Raw genomic sequence first — 22,562 nt, 5'->3', positions numbered from 1 at the left:
TTAAGACATGTGGCTAAAGGGATTTTGTTTTTTCTAATATAAAATTAGCAAATTTTATAATTCTTTTGATACCAGAGTTAGGGTCTGGGGGGGTTTGATAGTCAGTCTCAACCCACCCGTCTTCTTATCACATTCTTGACTCTGCCACAGGAAAGAAATCAAGAGCAAAGTCACAGTAGAAAGTGAGAACAGGTTTAATATAATAAATAAGAGATATAGGTTCAACAGAGAGAGTGTGGCCTAGCTCCAGAGACTGGGCAGGGCCCACACCAAGTTTAATACGAAAGTGAGAAATTCATACTTAAAATTTAGTACAGAGTGCAGGTTAGCTCAAGAGAGTGAGCCGCCACCTGCTAAAAGTAAGCTTAACACAGAAGTAAAGCACACATACCTCAGACGGCGACGTGTGGGTTGGCTCCAGGAAAATGAGCAACAACTTGCCGAAAGTAAATTTAATACAAAAAGAAAGAAATGTATACTCCACAGGCAGAGTGCAGGCTGGCTCCAGGAGAGTGAGCAACAATACCACCTTCTGCCAGCGTTCAGCTTTTATAGTTTTGTTATCTAATACATATTCATGCTAACTAATGAATATTCAACTAAGGGGGTGGCTCCCTCTTATGTAACACGGTCTTGCACACGCTCAGTTGGTCTCTTTTTGTAACTTGTTCATTGGTCACATCCTATTACATGCAGTAGATATTTTCAAGAACATTCTGTGCTCTTTAGCACCCCTAATGGACAGTCATTCAAAGGATAAAGTCCACTTTACTCAGCATGCTTGGCTACCAGGGTTATATAACCTCTCTCTACTCAGCATGCCCAGCTACTGGATTTGCATAAGCCAGCCCCTTGTTGTCTCAAGTTCCCTGTGTTGGTGCCAAAAATAGGTCTAACTAGCAACAAGAACTTTCCTCTAGGGGAGGGGCTAGAGGAGGGGTCTGGGACCTTGGAGAGTGGCTTGAAACCCAGAGGTGTATCCTGAAACCCAAACCCGGGGAAACTGATCACCTCCTATCTCACTTTCATTAATTTTTGTATTTAGTATAATAAAGTACTTGCTAAATTATGTCTCTTTGTTTTATTATATAAATTATCTGTATCTGTGCCTGTGTATATAATTTAGAAGAAGTTATCAGGTTTAAAATTTTGTTTTTATTTTGAAATTGCCACTAACTTCAAGAAAAGTTGGCCAATACGGTATCAAGAACTTCATTTTCTCTAAATCTTTTGAGAGTAAGTGGCTCTACCCCAGACATGAGTGTTTTTTCCTATAAACAAGGACACTCTTTTATAGAACCACCATACAGGGATCACAGTCATGAAATGAACTGATCCATCCCTACCAGCTCCTCCTCACACCCCATTCCAGATTTGCCAGTTGTCCTGGACCCAGGGAGGACAGTGCCCTTTAAGGCAGCCAGTGTTTCCAGTTGAGAATCGTGTGTTGCGTTTAGTTGTCATGTCTCTTTAGACTCCTTCAGGCAGCAACAATTCTTCAGTCTTTCCTTGATTCTCATGATGGCAACACTTGGGAACGGCGCAGACCAGGCATTTCGTAGAATGCCCTCCGTTAGGCTTCTTGGGGTGTTCTCTCCTGATATGCTTCATGTTCTGCTGATGTGGTGTGTCTTCCCCGAGAGCTCCAGGTTTAACCTGTCCTGTTTCTGATGATGTCCACTCCTCTTCTCCCTTGGGGAGTTACTCTTTCCCCCTTTGTCATTAGTAAGTGTTTTGTGGAGGGATACTTTGAAATTATGTAGCTCTCTTATTTCATCAAGGTTTCACTTTTATTTATGTCTGTATAGACTCATAGTTTCTTGTTTTATTCAGTGGGTTATAGTCTGCTAGTGGCATTATTTATTTTGATATTCAAATTGTCCCTGATTGGCCTGTGGGAGCCACTTGAAGTGAGCTGCTCTGTCCTGCTGTGTCTCATCACCTGGACTCTGATGGCCCTGGCCAGTTGCCTCTGAGGGGCCCCCCTTACCCTGCATGGGCTCGGACACTCCCATGCTGGACACTGCCACCACCTCCCACCCCCACCAGTCACCAGGTTTTTGAAGAAGTAGATTGCCTGGTTATGTTGGGGTAAAGAAACCGTAGACATTTCTTCTGAAGGTTTTAGGGATAACTATTTTTGTTTCTAAAATGAAGAAACACTGAGGCCTGTTTAGAATTTGTAAACTGGCATGGAAGGGTAGCTTTTGGGCCTCCGGGCACATTCTTATACAAATTATTAAAAGACGCAGGAGGGGTTCAGTCATGTTAAAACCCAGGTTTGAAAATGTTGTAATCACCTTTTCTCTCCACAACGGGGTGTAGATGAGATTTCTAAGGAGACAGAAGGGCAGCTTTTTAAGGAGACGTGTGGGTGAGACAAAGGAGGATGAACCCCGATCCCCAAACCCTGTGTAGGGCAGCTATCAGAGGGACCTGAGTGGATTGTTTCTAATTACCATTAATGGTCTTCACGCCTTCATCCCCCTTTATTCTCCTTTCCCCTGCCCCACTTCATCCTGCTGCCCCATTGCTTTCAATCTGTGGTCCTGCCTTTCTGGCCTGCTGTTGAACCAAATGCCCATCCATTATCACTTAATTTTCTATATGGTTGATTCTAATTTCCCATACTATAAATAATCAATTAAATTTGGCTCCAATTTAATTTTAAATAATTGTTTATGGATAGGTGCTTTTTTAAAAAAATCCACATTTTAGTAAAGTGATAAGCATAATGAACACTTCCACATCCTTGTTAAGCAAGGTATATAACATTTTTACCATTTATTTTATAAATACAAGTCTCTCTCTTGTACATACACACAATTACCATAAGCCAGTTTGGTAAGAGATATTTATTTGAGACAGGAGTTGGGTAAGTTTAGAAATTCAAAACTTGTTAATGTATAATTGTCTAATCTATTATCAGAATTTACTAGGTCTGAAAAAATTCTTTTTGTCCTCCTGAATTTTAAGTAAACATATCCACATTTAAAAAAATCTTAGCCATGTTCTCATTTTAGCATGTCACTCTTGGCTTTGGAACATGGTACTTGTTTGGCTGAATGGACTTGAACTGGACCCCCAATTTTGAGGCTGGCATGATTTCTTAAAAATAGCTTCTCCTGATGGCTTCCTAGAAATAAGGAACATTTGAAAACTTAAGACTGGGATTTAATTAGTGTATTCTGATTGCTTTTTGACTTAAATTTGTAAGATTATGTTGTATTATATTTTATTTTATCTCTCAATTTTCCTTCCCTCCAACTACTTATTTGCTTGGCTGCTATATTTACCATTTCTTATACCTCTTGTGCTATCTTAGACAGGAAACCTTTAGATAGGCCTGGAGTTTCTGACAAAATTGAAAAAAAAAAGGACTTTTCCCCTGCTATAGGACTAGATAAAGTGTATAAACAAGTGTGTAGCTCTCACAGCCAGATGGAGGCCATTACTCTTAGGGGCCCCACCAAGCAAAGGTCTCGGATTTCATTGCTTTTGGAGAGTAGGACTTTGGGGCACAGGAGCATACCTATTCACTATCTCATTTGCTTTCTGCTTTATCTTAGTTGTTTTCTTCCTAAGGGTGGTTTTTTTTAAAGGTCTAGTTCTTTTTGTTTTAACGATTGTGAATCATTTTGATGCTAATCACTGCGAAGGCAGCGCTGCTCTGTGATACGGAAGATTTAAGTCCTGAAGTTACTTAAAATTGACTATGGATAGCGTTGCAGTATAGTTTTGCAGAATATTTGATATCTCAATGATATTTTGAATAATAATGTTTTTAATCTCTGAGTCTAATATCCCTAGATAGCAGGAATAGGCAACTGCATATTTATTCTATATTTGGATTAATTTACCTAAAAATAATTTTTATCTGGGCTTCATTTTCATGCTATACAATCCCAACAATGTCCTTCTTTAATGCCCTTGTAAGTGTTTCATAGTTATGGTTACATAATAAGAGCGTGTAGAGAGGAATGAAAAACTGAACCCAGGGTTTTTATTGCACAATTTAAAATTCCACTGTATTAATCTAGCTCTTAGAAACTAAGCCCTGCACTGGCTGCTGGATTCCAGGCCTGGGTTCCTGATCTGGGTCCGTATAGGCTAACACATGGGGATAGTCATGTGTGTCACAGAGCTGATATAAACCCTGCCTCTCAGTCCTAAGCACTGGGGCATGGTGTTTCAGACGTAATACCTGCTGTGTGTTAACAAAAAGTGACCAAATCATATAATCTCACTTTCTAGATGAGATTTCTGTGCTCTAAAATTCGCAATTCCGAACCATCCTTACTGTACTTCTGTATGTAACTAGGTGTTATGTACTATGAGCCATGTTTTTGGTTTAGCTTTTTTGAATTTAGCAAATACATTTTACCACTACGTTTTCTATGCTACCATCAGATATCCGGTATTTGGTTTTTATCCCTCAAAAGTGACCTTTTAAATCTATGTATTATAAAATTGGTTTTTTAATATATCTGTACTTAGTATATGTATACTTTAGTGTGTCTCTCTGTTTAGTTAATCTGATTTGCTTTCTGCTTTTCTGATGAGTTCTGGGGCAATAAATAATGTATTGCCATTGGTAATATTCTTTCCAAGATACTTAAATTTTTTTCTCTATTCATCTTCAGTCGACAATGGTTACTTATATTTAGAAGGTGAACTTTCTGTGACTTTTGTTTTTGGGTAACAATAATCTTTTCAAAAAGTTTGTAAAGATGTAAAAAAGCTAGAGAATTAGTGTATTATTTTATAAGGCAATGGTCTTTTTGAGTTGTCACTTCCCGTCCTTGAAATTTACCATTGACAAGGGGTAGGGGATGCCTGCATGACTATTGTTCCATGCTATGCCTTTCTATTCCATGTGAGGACTTTATGAATTTTCATGCTAGTCGATAAGGAATGAGATTCTGTGAATTCAGGCGCTAATTTTATAGAGTTTTTTTCATTGTTTGTTTATTTTTTGAAAATTTCTCATCATGGCTTAGGAGTCTGGAGATGATGATGACTAGTCAATTTCTAGATGTAAGGAAAGATACACATTTTCTTTTCCAAGCTACCATTTATTGATCAGCTTCCAATGGACTGAACCAGTTTCCAATGGATTGTTCCATTAACTCTTATACCCATTTTACCAATGAGGAAACAGACTTGCTGATGTGAAGAAGCTTTCCACTATTGTTTGGGTATTAAGCAGTAGAAGCATAATTCCCACCCGATTCTGTGTGGCTCTAAAGTCCATTCTCTGTGCACTGATCTCTTACTCTGTCATTTAACAGCTAATGTAATCCAGTTGGGCTTGAGACTCTTCTTGTCTGGGATCAGTCCTTATTTTGACTAACGCTGTTGGGTGTCTTTCACAATTGCTCAAGACCTGTTCATTATCTGTTTCAGATTTCATTTTGAGATTAATAATTAACCCTTAAGGGCTTTTCCCATTGTGTCAAGTTCAAATAAAAAGAAGCTGACAAACTCCCATTATAAATTGAATGTATGTAACAAACAGCACAAGCCCCAACAAGAAATAACAGTTGACAAGTTTCGTGTTTGCTCCGCTGAAGCCTGTGCCAATGTCAGCAGTTAATTGCATTCTCTGAAATGTCATGGAAAGGGGTGGTGGCGTGGATGCATGGACAAGTTTACTACTTAAAAACCAAGGCCTAGTTTTCCTTCATCCTGAAAGGCATGGGAGGAGCTTTATTTTTAATTGAATTCCAGAAGGAAATATTAAAATCTTTTCAAGAATTAAATAAGCACATCATATTACAAATTATTTTTGAACAATTAGTAGCTTTGTCTTAAAAATTTTTGGATACACTGTGTTCAAAATAAAACAAAACGAGAAACCCACGGTTCATGGTTGTTGGTGTTTTTGTTTTAATTAGTGTGGAAAAAACTCCAATGAGTTATATGGAAGTCTAAATCTAAGTATTGTTGTTGTATAAAATCACCTGTAAAACCTGTATTCCTGTTCACCCTGCACCTCCCTCCAGGCTCTAATACATTTATTTGACGCAGAGTGATATATTTGTTTCTTACTCTTGACTCATTTATACCAGACCTTGTGAAAAAGGGTTTGGGGTGGAGGAATACATACCATTATACTTCTTGTTTTTTTTTCTAAAGCATGTATCCCAGTTCTCTCTCTCTCTCTCTCTCTCTCTCTCTCTCTCTCTCTCTCTCTCTGTCTCTCTGTCTTTCTCTGTCTCTCTCCCTCTCTGTCTCTATTTCTTTCTCTCTCTTTTTATCTCTGTTTCTGTCTCTGTCTCTCTCATGAGCCCTTAGATGGATGTGATTGACACATGCCCAGGGAATAACACGTGTAGGAGCCGAGGGTGTTGTCTGTCAAGTTAGTTATTGTTGTCTTCCTCGTTGTCTGTTTGTACTTTATAGTTAATGGAAAGATTTAGATGAGGAAAGATAGAAAATTGGAGAGAGAAGAGTACCAGATGAGAGGAGTGCTGGTGATGATATTGATACTTGGAACTGCCAATTAAGTAAGCACCTTGTTTACTTCATTACTGTGAGTAGTTGGGATCTGTAGTAATATAAATGAGCACATTTCATTAAGGTGATTTCCCACAGTAGTAACCCACGAAACACTAACTCTTGTCAGTAGATATTCCACAAAATAAGGCTTCATGATTCAGGAAGTTTAGGAAATATTAGGCTAAACAACGTGAAATCCGTTTCTTCACTGCTGGGGTTGGAGTTTCCAACTTTGACTGTGGAATGCATGTTTCTTTGAGCTCCTGTAAACATTTCCTGTAATTCTACAGAATATATACAACTATTAGAAGACAGTGTGGACTAATGCAATAAGCACAACAGGTTTTGAAGGAAGTTGACCTGGGTGCCAAGCCACTCTTCCATCCACTAGGTCATAGATAGCACACGTGCATAGAAATGGGTGTAGGAGTAATATACCCACCCCTCCCCCAGGTTGTGGTGATGATTAAATGATCTAATGTATACAGAAATTATAAAGCACCCTGCAAATATCAGTTATTATTATACCCTCTAATTTTTTTTTTTTTTTTTTGCACCTGGCAGGTACGGGGATCCAAACCCTTGTCCTCAGTGTTATAACATCGTGCTCTTACCGATTAAGCTAACTGGCCAGCCCCCCTCTAATTTTATTAATTGTAGTATAATATAGATAACATTTACCATTTTAACCATTTTTAGGTGTACACTTTAGTGGCATTAAATGCTTTCACATTGTTGTGTAATCATCACCATCATCCCCCTCCAGGACTTTTTCATGTTCGAATATTGAAACTCTGTTCCCACTAAACAACAACTCCCCATCACCCCCTATTCCTAGCCCCTGGCAACCACCATTCTAGTTTCTGTTACCGTTAGTCTGAGTATTCTAGGTACCTCATATCAGTGGAATCATGTAGTATTTTTCTTTTATGTCTGGTTTATTTCACTTAACATGTTTTCAAGCATACCCTCTAATTTTATATAATGTGAGATTTTAATTGAATTTTATTTATTTTCTTAATTTACTTACCCCTGGTGCCATTCTTTTAACACATAGCGTGATGTTGGAATAGTGCACGTATCCCTAGAGAGTTCCTTTAGAACAGTCCTGAAGAATCAGTACCGCGATTTTGGGAGAAGGGCTGTCAGGGATGTGTCTTTAGGAGCAGCTGATCAAGACCCCAGTTAAACCTCAAATTGGAACTAAAAGGACTTTGGGCTGCCCCAGAAAAGAAGATACGTTTTCTTTCTTTTTCAACCAGGTATTTAAAATGGAAGAGAATTGAGTTTCAACACTTAAGTATTGTCTCTTTATCTTGCAGATGATTTATTCATAGACAGTATTTTTAAAAATGTCATATTTCATCATTGTTTGCCTGTCTTAAAATGGTAGCTCCTAATATGGGACTCTGGGGGAAAATCTTCTAACTTTATAGGACAAAAGTCATCTGTTTCAAACTTAAATAGCCTAAAATTTGTAATTACCTGTTCTTGTTTATTTAAATAAAGTTTAAATAAACCTTTTGAATGTGTTTTTGGGAATGAGTATTCTCCTCATGATTTTATGATATAATTATTTATACCATATTTGTCGTAAAATTATTTTCAAATAGACATTATTAACCCTCCAAACTTAGAAATGTTTCTTTTCAACAGTATTTTGTTGAAATAAAATTTAATTTCTTTCTTAATTAAATGGGGCAACAAAATAATCATTTTTTCCCTCCTGAATAATCATAAAATCCAGGTTAAAAAATCATAGTCTAATTAAACTGCCATCTTATCCTAGTGTGTATATTCTCAGAAGATGAATGTATTTTTTACTTTTACTGTCAAGGGCTTATATTTAATTGCAGAATATTAGCTGCATGAACATACTCTGGGCATAAAAAATTTTATTAAATTGCATCTCTCTTTATAGCACTGAGTGTTCGTTGTAGGACACCTAACTCTTCGGTCTTATGTTACACTTTTTGGGTACTTATCTCATTATTCCTCCCCACCCACCCATTAAAAGATCCTTAAGGCCCTTTAAGGAGTCTTAAGCCATCTCCTCTTAGCATTCCATATGGAATCTTTTTTATTTTTTATTTTTTTGGTGGCTGGCCTGTATGGGGATCCAAACCCTTGACCTTGGTGTTATAGGCAGTGCTATAACCAGTTTAGCTAACCAGGCAGCCCATTCATGTGGAATCTTGAGGCATGCCATCCATAGAGCAAGGTCTCAGCATGCAAGGATACTTCAAAGTGTTCATGGAAAAATGGAATTAAAAGATGAAAATAAAAAATATAAACTTTATTTCTCAACATAAACTCCATCAAGTTTAAGACATTTTTGTAAGCATTGATATCAGCCATTTAATCCATCTCTAAAGAATGGAGGGTCCTGGGAATTTAACCATGTCAATGCGGTCTTTCTTACATTTATTAACTGAAGAAAAATGTCTGCCCTTTAAAGGTTCTTCAAGACTACAAACCAAAAAGTCAGAAGGAGCCAAATCAGTACTTTAAGGTGCATACCTAATGATTTCCCATCCAAACTCTCACAAAACTGCTCTTGTTTGATGCGAGAAATAAGTGGAGCATTGTTGTGGTGGAGAAGGACCCCGGTGAAGCTTTCCTGGGCATTTTTCTGCTAAAGCTTTGGCTCACTGTCTGCAAACACTCTCTTAAACAAGCAGATGTTATCATTCTTTGGCCCTCCAGAAAGTCAACAAGCAAAATACCTTGAGCATCCCAAAAACTGTCGCCGTGACCTTTGCTCTGTCCACTTCTGCTTTGACTGGACCACTTCCACCTCTGGATCACCGTTGCTTTGAATGTGCTTTGTCTTCAGGATTGTCCTGGTAAAGTCATGGTTAATCTGCTGTTACTGTTCTTTGAAGAAATGCTTCAGGATCTTAATCCCGCTTGTTTAAAATTTCCTTTGAAAGCTTTGCTTTGTCTGCATCTGATCTGAGTGCATCAGTTTTGGCTCCCATTGAGCAGAAAGTTTGCTTAACTGTAATTTTTCAGTCAGAATTGTGTAAGCTGAACCCATTGAAATGTATATGATGTTGGCTATTGTTTCTGCTGTTAGTCGTCGGTCCTCTTCAATTAGAGCATGAAGAAGATTAATTTTTTCCTCACAAACTGATGTGGATGGTCTGGCGCTATGGGCTTTGTCTTCAACATCATCTCATCCCTTTTTAAAACAAGTATTCATTTGTAAACTGCTGATTTCTTTGCAGCAGAGTGTCCCCATAAAGTTTTTGTAAAGCATTAATGTTTGCTTTTTCTAAAGTGTTAATTAAAGCTTCCCCATCAATTCAATGATTGTTCTTGCTTCAACATTAGCAGAATTCGTGTTGTTCTGATAGGGGTTCTTTTCATACTGATGTCTTATCCTTCCTAGTGTCTCAAACTAAATCCTCTTCAGACATGTTACAAGTTCGTATGAGTTTATTTTGGTGCAAAAAATTTTTGCAATCCATGCATAGTTTTTTCACAGTACGCATTTCCCATGAACTTTTTGAAGACCCCTCCTGCGTTGAAATTGAATCTCAGTTGAGTTGAGATTGAGTTCTGGAAGCAATAATGGAAGGAATTTTTTTTAGATGAAAAACGTCAGGGTTTTATTTACCTTTTTGTAAAACTGCGCTGAGCTGTGTGGTGCATTGCAGATGGCAGGCTGTTCCTGGGAGTGGGGGGATGAAGTGAGAGAAAACAGAACAAAGCAGGTGGCTCAAGAGCTGGCTCCCTGGCGCCAGCGTTCGTTCAGGCCGCACACAGTCCCCGCTTCCCTGTGCTTGCGCGAGCGAGGCATCAGCAGAACCAGAAGGCTGATGTTATTTTGATCATCAAGCTCTATTTAGTGAATACGCTTGATTAATCCTCCTCCTTCTTCTCATGGATGCTATTTTGAATAGAAAATCACCACTGGAAAAATCAATCCTTACATTGGTTATGTACACAGCACCTTTTTTCCCTTTTACATAGCATACCCCTCAGCTCCCTTTTCAGTGAAGCCCAATATTTTTAATGCAGTTACTAGGTGCTGAATTTTTATTGAGGAGGAATCTGGAACGGTAGAGACATGAAGCGATTTGCCCCAAGTTAATGAATTATCCTGGTGCTTAAAAAGGAGTAACAATTGCCTACCCACTGTGTGTGTTCTTTAATTTGGCCCTTGAAAATTCAAGCCACCTGCCCCATGGAAAGGCAGAATTAGAAAGGATGCCTAAGCCAGAACCCTCAGCTTGTTTTTTCTCTAGGCGGATATTTTCTGAGAGGGATATACTTAGGGCATGGAGGGGCTGTGAGTGACTCCTGAGTCTTCTCCGGATTGGTTTGGTTTAAATGTGGACTTGTCAGTTCTAAATAGCTGGGAGGAAATGCTTTCCCAGCGTGATGCGTTAGTCATGAGCAGGGTGTAGGAGGGTGTGGAACAATCATTTCGACCCTCCTCCCCGTTGCTGGGCTGTCAGGCTGAACTTGAAGCCCCAGCTGTGTCAGAATTGAGGACTTCCTGGGGACACACCGCACCCCCACTCTGCTGTGTGCTTGAAGTCTTGGCTCAGAGGTGGGATAGGGTGGTTGATGTCAGATTTAAGACTAGAGAAGAAATATCGCTGACAGGGGAGCTTATGTACCCAGAGCCTCCATAATTTATGTGCGGTGCGGGGAGAGGAATTAAAGATGGTGGCCATTTCAAGAACCAGGAGCTGAGGTATAAACTACTACGTTGTATGTCTGCATGGTTTTGTGTTTTCCAATCCGCACATATATTTTGATACTGTTTTCCGTGTTAAAGTAAAAGAGTCACGACTTTGCTGATATTGGCTACCAAGATACGTAAGCCTCCATGATGCAGTTGTCTAGAAATATATGGCAAAGGTGACATCATGGAGCCACACTGCCCTCCTCAGTGACCTCTTCATGTCCTGGAGCCTATGCCACTGGGAACACACCGTGTTGACCTCCCTTCAGAGCACAAATCACATGGACTTGTGTTTTGCTGAAAGTCAGTCAAGAGCCTCTGCTGGATACTGCACTGAAAATATTCAGGGCAGGGGCATGGAGGATACATGTATTCTTTCTCTTCCTTTGGTTAACGTTGATGGCACTTCTAGATTTCTAGGTACTGGAGAAGAAGTGTGTTGGGCGGTGGCGGGTGTGATGGTTCATTTTATCTGTCAACTTGGGAATGCTGTGGTGCCCAGCTGTTTGGTCAAATACCAGTCTAGATGTTGCTGTGTGGTATTTTTAGATGTGATTAACATTTATATCAGTAGACATTGAGTAAAGCAGATTAACCTTCATAATGTGGGTGTCCCTAATCCAGTCAATTAAAGATCTTAAGACAAAAGACTCAGCTGCCCCAAGAAGGAAGAAATTCTGTCTCCAGAGGCCTTTGGACCCAAGACTGCAACACCATCTCTTCCCTAGGTCTCCAGGCTGCTGTCGCCCTGCAGATTTCAGACTTGCCTGTCCCCACAATCACATGAGCCAGTTCTTTAAAATATATCTTTCTTTCAGTATTGATCTATCTATCTCTCTATCATCTATCTATCCTCTTTTTCTGGAGAACCCTGACTAATAAAGTGGGGCATATACTGTCAGGCACTATGACAAAAAGTAGTAAGCTGTGGCCTCTTCCCTCATGGAACTTGTGATCCTACCAGAGGAGAAGATTAAGACTAGGATTCAAATTACTGATAACTGTGGGAATTCAGAGGAGAAAAGTGCTAAAGAAAATCTTGGAAGGCTAGGCTTTGCAAAATTTTCCAATAAAATACCCCAACTTAATAAGCGAATTAACTTCTAACCACTCCATGTGCTATTTAATTTTGGAGAGAAGATGGGTATTTCATCTTAGAAAATTATGCACATTTAGAATTTTATTCTATTATAAACCCGCCCCACCCTCCTAACATCCTGAGTAAATCTTTGGTTAAAACAGACCCTTCAGAATGATGCGCCTGGACTCCTATGGCTCTTCTCTCTGCTGTGTGTCCTGGGAGTGTTTGTACCTCAGTTAGCGGAGTAGGGATCAGAGTGGTGGCATTCTTGAAGGGTGGTAAATGCATTTTGAATTGCATTAGTTTAGTTTTGCAGTGACGTATGCATGGGTGGATTGGGCAAAAGAGGGAAGTTTTAGCAATGGGGTTGAAAGCAAGGAGACTTGGATTAGAGGGATAGGAACAGAAGGGACACGGTAAATATAGAAGATACTTCAAGGGTCTTGGGGGAAGCTCAAGGGGAGGAAGGAAAAGGAGGGAAGAAAGAAATGAACATTCATGAAGCCCCAGCTAAACACCAAGGAGCACAGTTTATAGCACGTCGCCTCACTGAATCTCCAGCACAAACCTGCAGGCAGATTTCCTATTTTGTAGATGAAGTGGTTCATAGGGATGTTAAGTGGCTGGCTTAAGGTCATTGAGGGATTCATTAAATGGCAGATTAAGGCCAAGTCTTTCAGAATCCACAGTCCATGTTATATTTACAAATCATGCTGCCATCTGGGAGGTATCACAAGTGTGGCAGGGTTTGACTCTAAATGGTGTGTCAAATTAGAGCCATCCCTGGAGAGCCCCATGGAGGTGTCCAGCAGGAGGTTACAAAGACTGACTTGTGCTGAAGACTGATATTTAGGTAGGTGAGGATTTGGAAGGAACTAGCTGAGTTTATTAAAGAGAAGGGTACTATATAGAGAGAGTCAGGCAGAAGTCTGTGTACAGAACCTACAGTTGAGGCAAATATCTGAAGAGTAAAAAGGCATGGCAGCCAAGGAAAGGGAGTATTTTTTGGAGAGGGTGCAGATTGGTGGAGTCAGATGAGTTCCTAATGAGAGCTGCTTCCTTCAGCAGTAGCGTTCTGGATTGGAAGCTAGCCAGAGAGAGAGAGGATTTCTTCTGGAACATGAAAGTTTTCCCCCATCTATGAAACCAAAGTTTTGCTCAAAAATTAAAAAAAAAAAAAAAAAAAAAAAAAAAGATTTTTGGTTTCTTCTTATGTTAGCTTTTTTTCTTCCAAATGATGTAACTGAAATTTCTTATCCTGGCTGTGTCTGAAATTACCCACACTGAAAAACGCAGTTATGGTTGGTTGGAAATATATATATATATATTTTTCTTACTGTATCTTGGCCGTTCATGATACATTATATTGTCATGTGGTGGGTGGGATGAGTCCTACTGTCTTATTTTCTTTGTCTGCGTATGGCATTGTTTCATTACCTACTGGTGAAGGGATATTCATTATCATCTTTGTTGCAAAAACACAACTTAATTTAATGGTCCCTAGTGAGAAGTGCTGTCAGCAGACGATTTCAGAGGAGTCTAAGGTTTTCAGCACGTCCCCTGAATGACAATGTGTTACCTTCCTGAAGATTCTGGGAGCTTATGGCCCTCATGTGATGTTGCTTCATAATAAAGCTGAGATGCAGATAAAATTTAGAGTCTACAGATGGGGAAGCTGAAGAATTTCTCAATAAATAGGCTTAAATAAATATAGCAATAGAATTTGGGATAGCTTTTACCATAGAGTTCCTATTTGCTGCTCTTGGAGGGTTCTCTTGCAGTTTGCATATCCCACCTGAGTTTTCACAGGCTGCCTTTCCTTAATTTTTCTTAGGTTCCAGACCAGCCCTTTATTTCCTAGAGCAGTAGATGGATGTGCAAGATGAGCTCATTAGGGCGTGGGAAGGAAATTTCACAACTTAAATTTCTTTTTATCTTTTGCATTTAAATTTCTGTGTATTTCTGTTTGGTTCAAACAAATTATGTACGTTATAGACATACAAAGATGTTTGAAATGTGCATAATTTATTTGAGCAGTAGTTCATGTGTATAATTTATGCATTAATGAAATAAATAAGCTTTGACACACACTCGCTGGCTGGGCATGCTTCGAACTATTGTTTCGAATGGGGAAGCCCATAAAACCACTTACATTTTGGTGCCCCGAACAGGAGTATACTCATTGATTCTTAGAAGGCAGGCCTAGTGTCTGTTTCACTTGCTTTGTGTGTGGTCCCATATATATTACTTGGCAATGAATGTCAAGCTTTTTAAGGTAGTTGCTGTCATATAGGAAACAGATTTGCTTTGCGATTTTACATAGCAGTTTTCCGGTGTGCGGACTTTGATGTATCACTGTTTCAGAAATGTTCCCATGACTCCCCAGGAACTGCCTTCATGTTGAAACAGGCTGATTATACTCTTTTGACTTCAGGCAGGGGTATATGTGCTCAGTTTGATTTTTTTCTTCTACTTTAAAAAATCCAGCTTACAAGTACTGCATGTGCTTTTTATTCTCTCCTAATTTGTAATTTGGTTAGGATGAATGTTAGTGGTTATTAGCCAAAAAAGAAAGATCTTACACCAGCTTTTAAAAGAGACTTGGTTGTCCTTCCATCTTGCCTTGCTGGAGTCCAGCTCAGTGGCCCTTTTGCCTTAAATTAATCACCTATTTACTGAAAAAAAGAATACCCAGCAGGGAAAATCTCATGGTGGTTACTATTATGATGCTCGTGGGTTTTGACTTGAGCAAGTTAAAGAAACATGGACTTCTTTTCAGGTATAGGGAGCATAGAAATTTCCATCCTGTTAATTGTGAAGTGAGCGGATGCTCAGGAGGGTTGGACTGAGTTACTTGAGACCCATGGTTAATCCGTGTCTACCTTGCTATCTTTCTGCCTCCACTGCCTTGTGGTCTACTCTCAGCCTTCGCTGGCCCAGTCAGTAACATAACTAGAGCTTTGCCTAAGATCTGCTTGGTGTTGCACAGTGTCTTAGTCCATGTTATGTTGCTATAGTAGAATACCACAGACTGAGTAATTTATGAAGAACAGAGATTTATTTCTCATAGTTCTGGAGGCTGGGAAGTCCGAGGTCGAATGGACCTGCGTCTGGCAAGGGCCTTTTTGCTGCATCATCCCATGTGGAAGACGGGGGAGGGGAGGGGGAGGGGAGGGGGAGGGGAGGGGGAGGGGAGGGGGAGGGGAGGGGGAGGGGGAGGGGGGAGAGAGAGAAAGAGAGAGAGAGAGAGGTATATTTGTGCGCTCTCGACTCATTCTGTTGATTAGGAACCCACTCCTGGATTAGGAATCCAGTCCCTTGATAATGGCATTAATCCATTCATGAGGGCAGAGCCCTTGTGACCTAATTATCTCTTAAAAGTCTCACCTCTCAACACTGTTGCATTGGGGATTAAGTTTCCAACGTGGGAACTTTGGAGGACACATTCCAGGCATAGCACGCAGCTATTGACTTCTCTCATTTTACTCACTCATAGAATTAAGTGATTGTCTTCAAATGCTACATTGGTTGGAAGTGGCACTTGGGCATACTTCTTTATGCAATCCAGATGCATCTCACTATGATTTGTGCAGCTTTGGAACATCACTTGCAGTTGATGATCTATTTGAAAAATAAGACAGATCCCAAGGTGTGAGTAAGTAGCACAGTGGGTGTCCTGTGGACCCATAGAGTTTGGAGGCTTAACTCAAATTTGATTTACTTTTTGACTTTACAGTGTGGAGCCTGAGGCATCATATTTTTTATCTTTCTGTTAAATTATTGGTGCTTTTTAATCCTCTTCTTACTACAGGTATTGGTTTAGTTCCTAAAAGGTGTGGTTGAGACAATGTTTTAAATTTCTGGCCTCTCACAGGTTATTAGAATTTTTTTTTATGTTTGTTTAAGTTCTTTGATTATATGATGGAATTTGTTACTATTTGTTTTCTATTCTGATATCCTTCCTTAGCTAAGATTTTTGGGAGGTGTGATGGTTGGTTTCCCCTCTAAATTCATATGTTGCAACCTAATACCCAATGTGATAGCATTAAGAAGTGGGAGCTTTGGGAGGTGATTAGGATTAGTGCTCTTATAAAAGAGGCTGGAGGGAGCCTATTTACTCCTTCTACCATGTAAGGATGCAGCAAGAGGCACTATCTGTGAGGAAGGGTCCCTCACCAAACACTGAATCTGTTGGTGTCTTGATCTTGGGCTTTCCAGTCTCCAGAACTATGAGCAATGAATTTTTGTTGTTTGTAAATTACCCAGGCTAAGTATTTTGTTATAGCAGCTCAAACTAAGACAGCAGGGTAATTTCTTTTTACATTTTATAGCTGTCCTAGTGTGTTCCAACCCTGATCCTTTTGTTTCAAAGCTTTTTGTAGAAGGGACACCAGATTTCCGTTAAGATCACTGTTAGGTGAATGCTGGCTGGCCTCTCCAGGATAAAACTTTTGAATCAGGTGCTCCATTAGACCTCAGAATGGAACATGTTATGTCACTGTTGGTTTTTTCAGTTATGAAACTGGAAACTTCAGAGAAGTCTCTGCCTCCTTTTTTCCCCCTCCTTCTTTCCTCACAGGTATATATGTGGCCACTGAATCCTGGTGATTCCACCTGCCATTCTCATTACACCAAGGCACTCATTGTCCCATTTGGTACTTCTCATGTGATTGATTGGTTGCAACAAGTCTCCACCTGCTGTTCCAAGCTACCCTGGAGGGGAAAACCATGCTTGATCATGTAACTCATGTGATAAAATCCCATCGTGCACTCCCATTCCACATGATAATGTCCAATTCCTTTACGTAGCATCCACAGCCCCAACCCCTTCTTTTAGCCTGTTCACCTCCAGCCCTTTCCCATGCACCCATCTCTCTAGGTGCTTTCACTCCTCAGAGCCTGTGTTCATACCTTTCTTTTTTCCTGGAATTTTTTGCCCTTCCTCTTTTGTGCAAACTCCCTCCTACCCCTGTTCGTTCCCTCCCATCCTCGTAGACTATACCAAATCCTGTTAACTCTTCAGGACCGAGTTCAAGTGATAGCTTCTCCTAGCAGAATTACTCTTGTTTTTTTCCCATCATTCACTGTTAATAATGGCAGACTAGTCATTAGTGCCCTGCCTTGGAGTGGGTGTGTTCACCGTTTTCCCAGTTTGTAGGCATCATAGGAAGTAGTCTGTTTCCTCATCCCAAACATATAGCAGGTACTCAATAAATGTCGATTGAATTGAACCAAATGGGCAACAATCAGTAAAATTCTTACATAAGTAATCTGCTTTACTCAAATGATTCATAAGCAGTTTTTAGAGAGTCCTAAGTGTAGCTATTAAAAATCTATTTTTTATAGGCTCTGTTTCATAAAATGCCATCATAAGTTGCACTACTATTTTATAAACCACTAAGGAAAGAAAATGGTGCCTATTATACCATAATACATCACTGTGGTTGTAAGATATATTCAGTTTTAGAGATGTTAAAAGTGAAAAAATATGTTTCTTAGAATCAATGAAATAGGAATTATGCTTTATCTGATAGAGGTTGTAGTCTTAATTGTATAACTACCAAACAAGTTGGAGTGATTTGCTGATAAAAAATGGAGATAATTTTGAAAGATTTTTAAAAATTTTAGGTTGAACAGTGAGTAAAGGAGCATTTTGGGCTCAGCACCCTGGGAGTGACTTGGGACTTGAGGCTTCTTGCACATTATCCTGTCACTCTATCTTATCTCCGACAGTCTTCAAATTTGAGTCTCAGTTCTTCTCTTTCAAAAGATGGGGATTATGGGTAAAGAATCACCCCTATTTAGACAATCCTTGGGAGGAATTCTTTTAAAATTTAAAAAAAAATCATTTGATGGAACTTCAAAGTGCAAGCTTCTTTGCTGCACTGAAATGTTTTACTTCGTTGTCGATTAAAACCTTCTAGGTCATGCCTGCTAAACACACGTGAAGGTTGATGTTCATAATATCCCCTTCATAATAGTATTACACAGGACCCCATTACAATTTCACTTTTTACATAGGGCAGCTGTGTTTTCCAACTATCGTCTTTGCTCCATGGCTTTTGGTTATTAAATTAAGTGGCTCATCAAATATTCACACACGTACATACTTAGTGTTTCTCCATTCTCTTCCTTCCTCTTCCTTTCCAATACTGCAACCTTAAAAGAGGTTCTAGTATCTGGATTACTGAAATCTTTCTTTAACAGTTTTCTCCTAAGAGAATCTTGCTGTCTCTCACCCACCAACACAACACAACAGAGGGACTGAGCCAAGGAGGTAGTAGCAGTTCCGTGAGGGGAGTGACTCTCTCTGGATGGGCCGTTGAGGTTCACCGTGTGAGGGTGGCCAGGGGAATTCGTTGCACCCTGTCCTGGCAGCCTCTTGAGCAGGGCTTGTGACATTTTCACTGTCATTATGCACAGGCAGTCCTGGCCTTGGTTGCTGACAGGCATAGCTGCTACGCGGCCTCGTGGGTGTGTGGCCTCACCGCAGGGAGCTCTTCCCTGATGCCAGAGTGGCCCTCCCGCTCTGTGTGGGAAGCAGCTCTGGGCCAGGGAACTGGGCTTGTGGGGTGGCTTGGGGAATGAAATCATGGATGATGGCCATGTCCTCTTCTGCTTCCTGATGAAGGGAGGGGACCCCTTGACATCCTGAAAGTATTTTGGGCTGAAAGAATTACCTCTTGTCTACATGGTAAGAAGACAGGTTAAGGGGGAGGCCAGGTTGTTGAGGTCAGAGGTCAACACGGAAATGGCAAGTTGTGCTAGCATACTTTTGGATTCCTTGAGTGGGTTTGGGAAAGGTCTTGGAGGCAGGCAGCAGCTGCGAGGAAGAAGAGCTGAGAGGCACTTCTGTGGGCTGTCTCTCCTCATGACTGTCACACAGGGCCATGGCCTTTAGAGTGGAGGCTCCTCTGTCTCCGTGCTGGCTTGAGGCTGAACCTCAGGCTTGGAAAACCGGGGAGATTTAGAACCAAATTCCCTTCCTGGATCTTCAATCTCTGATAGTGAAAGAGGAGCTTGCTGAACCACCACCCACCCTGCCACATGTCCAGGAAACATGGCCCCTTCCTGTGCCTGGCAAGGCCTCTACAGCTTCCATGGGAATGGGAGCCAAGTCTGCCTAAGGGAAGAGACCTGGGTGGCTCGATTTGGAAAATTAGTTGTTAGATTAAGTGATTTTATTTTGAAATCTCTTCTAACTAACCTGTTGGTATGTTCTTGAGAAGATTATTCTGGTGTGCTGTTTAGGGATGATACTGTCTAATGTTCCGTAAGGGAACATCAGAACAAAAACACTTTCAGCAGAATACCATCTTCTCCCGGTGTCATCTTATGGGCACTTGGCTAACCTAGTTCCCTCACTGGGAACACGTTAAACCGCAAAGTGGTGAAATAGCAAAGAGCAGATTACTACATTAGGAGTTAATTACATTCAGTTCTATTAACATTTTCTTTTGGGATCAAATGTTCCACTTTCTCTTACAATGACATGGGTGTGCTTTTTTATGTGACTCAAACTTGGAATTGACAATTTAGGAGCCAAGAGGCCAAAGCTTTGCTCTAGCATGACATGGTCACTATTCTTGGAATGTTGGGTGGAATTCTCAAGTGTTCAGTAGCTTCCCAGCTTATGGGGAATGATGTTACTTGGATTTTTGAGAAATCATGTGATTCTCATGGCGTGTCCTGAAAAAGTTATTAAATCCATTTCAGCAATCTGGAGCATCATCTAAGCCGTGCGGAGGGTCAGACTGTAGGGGTATTAGGGAGATTTGACAGCCAGCAATATTACACAGCCCTTTGGGACTGGTGACTTCCAAACTCCCTTTAGTAGGGAGCTTCGTGGTAAGTGATGCAGAGTTGGAGCTGTAGTCATTGGTGGTTACCAGCTGAAGATGTCTGAGTGTAGCTGCAAGATGATAAACACCAAGAACTTAGGGAAAATTAAAAGAGTATTTTGGCCTAAAGCCATTAACACAGTGCCAGGCAGATAGTACACTTTCCATAAACCCCTGAGTTGGGGTTGAACATATTACTTTATTTTGAAATGCGCTGATGTTACTCCTAAGAAATACGGTAATGTCTGTCCCAGCTGAACCTGTTGGTAAGTATTGCCAAAGATTTCACTGCTCTAAAATTAAAGTTATTATTTTAGTAGATAGTTCCCCACTTATAGCCGGCTTAAAATATTGATTCTATGAATGTGTTTCCTTGCTTAGTTACCTTGGGATACATTTGGATACATTAGGAAGTAACATTGCTCAAAACTAGGGCAGTCTGTGGATATGGGAACTTTTAAGATTTTTTTTTTTGTCTTATTTAAGTCTCTGTTTACACCTACCTTAAAAAAATGGTTGTGCTAAAACTATTTCATTCATGCCTTATGGAGTAGGAATTTGGAGTCCTTATCGTAGCTCATTCATCATTTTCACCAAGAATCCTGGCCCTGCCCCAGGGCCCTCAGGGGTCATGTGGTTTCCCTGAGAGGGAAGGTGGGGCAGTTCTTCTTTGTGCATGAGTCCTTGTTGCAGTGTCAGTTTTCACAAAAGCCAGTCAAGCACACCCTTGGTAGCACTGTCCCTTTACACCACATGGGGTCTGGTGATCCAGCAGCATGACACAGCAATACTCCAGTGTCAGCCCGAGAGCCCCTTCGCAAGCTCACTACTCCTCAGCCGTGACCCAGCTTTCTGGAGGACAAACAGTGTTCAAAGAGAATTTCTTGGAAGTTCCCCAGCCTGTCCGCTCTGTAGTAGTATCCTGCCTCTTCAGAGCGGTACCTGCTGAATTGTGATTTTTTAAAAATCAATTGTCAAGACAAGAAACATCCGTTTGAAATTTGTCACCGAGCCCACATGGAAGGATGAGGTCCAGAACATCGCTCATCATATCACAGTGGCCTCAGAGGACCCTCAGTGGAAATTCCTGTCTGATCTGAATACCAAGAACATTTGTCCTTCTGAGCAACTGATCTGGACATTGGGATTCTACAGCAGCCACGTTTTCCCTACTTGAGTTGGTGGTTGCAGTTTGCTGCTGATTGAGTGGGTGTGGATCTCAATAGAGCGTGTGCTACTGTTTTTATTCCCTTTTCGCTTTGTCTTAACCTTTGAGTTTCTTTTCTTTGTCCAGTAGACATTTTCTTCTATTCTATTTTAAATTATGTGTCCTTGGAAGCCACTCCTGGATCTTTTCTTAAATAAAGTTAACAGTTAAAATAAATACAAAAAAGGACTGATGAATTTTCTTCAACCTTAATTTCTGAGCCATTTAAAATTTTCCATTGCCCTAGATCCATCCATTCTTCCTTCCTTCCTTCCTTTCCAATCAAAAAAGATTTTGGGGCTAAGCATGAATACTAAAAACTAAATCTTTTTGGGTGCTTACTATAAAATAAATGTTGAGGATTTTTATCTGAGACTTCTGTTCCCCCGTCCTACCCCCATCCCCCTTTTAGATCCAGGGTAATGGGAAACTTGATTCTCATTAATTCACTAATTATAAACATTTTGGGGGCACAAAACCATGATTAACAAAGTAAGAATTAACATACTACTTTTGTAGAATTTTACAGTTTATAGTGTTTCATGCTGATTCTCTAACTTCTTTTGTATAACAAACTTTCAGTTAGGTACTGGTAAGTCAGATAATATTACATCCTCATTTTTCCTGGTGGGTTTCAGATTGGGTAATTTACTACCGAGTTCGCATAATTTAGTAAGTAATAGAGCCTGGTAATAGAACCTAAGTATTTTGAAGGCAGGTACAGTATCTTTTTCTCTACACACTTTGATTCCTGGAATTTGCAAGGACTTAAAAGTGACAGAATACCCCTTAATGAGTGTTGTTGAAGGTGAAAAAGAAAGTTGTGATCGAGCAGACTTTTTAGGAATACCCATGGATTAAATGCTATGGACACAATATTTTTGACACTTGTCATATTTTCATCTTAAATCATCCTCAGTATTGGAACAGTGGGACTCCTCAGCGCTGTCTATTTTTGCAGGTATTTGAAACTCGAGATTAGTTTCAGTAATACCTTCTTTACCTCCAATACATACACTTCCCTGTGAAAACTGGTTATTTGACACCAGACACAGAAATGATGGGATGAGTTGAGGGTGAATCAGAGTGAGACTGAGAACCTCGGTGTATTCAGCATTTACTTCATAAGGGGTCATCTTAATATAACACAAGCAGGCAGACTGGAACTGCCAGATTCCTCAGCATGGTCTGTGTGTGTGCGTGAGTTGTGGCAAGTTGAGCAGACTATATCTT

The sequence above is a fragment of the Cynocephalus volans genome, chromosome 1, assembly GCF_027409185.1.
Source record: "Cynocephalus volans isolate mCynVol1 chromosome 1, mCynVol1.pri, whole genome shotgun sequence".
In the NCBI taxonomy this organism is placed as follows: Eukaryota; Metazoa; Chordata; class Mammalia; order Dermoptera; family Cynocephalidae; genus Cynocephalus; species Cynocephalus volans.
Note: the sequence above shows the minus strand (reverse complement) of the source record.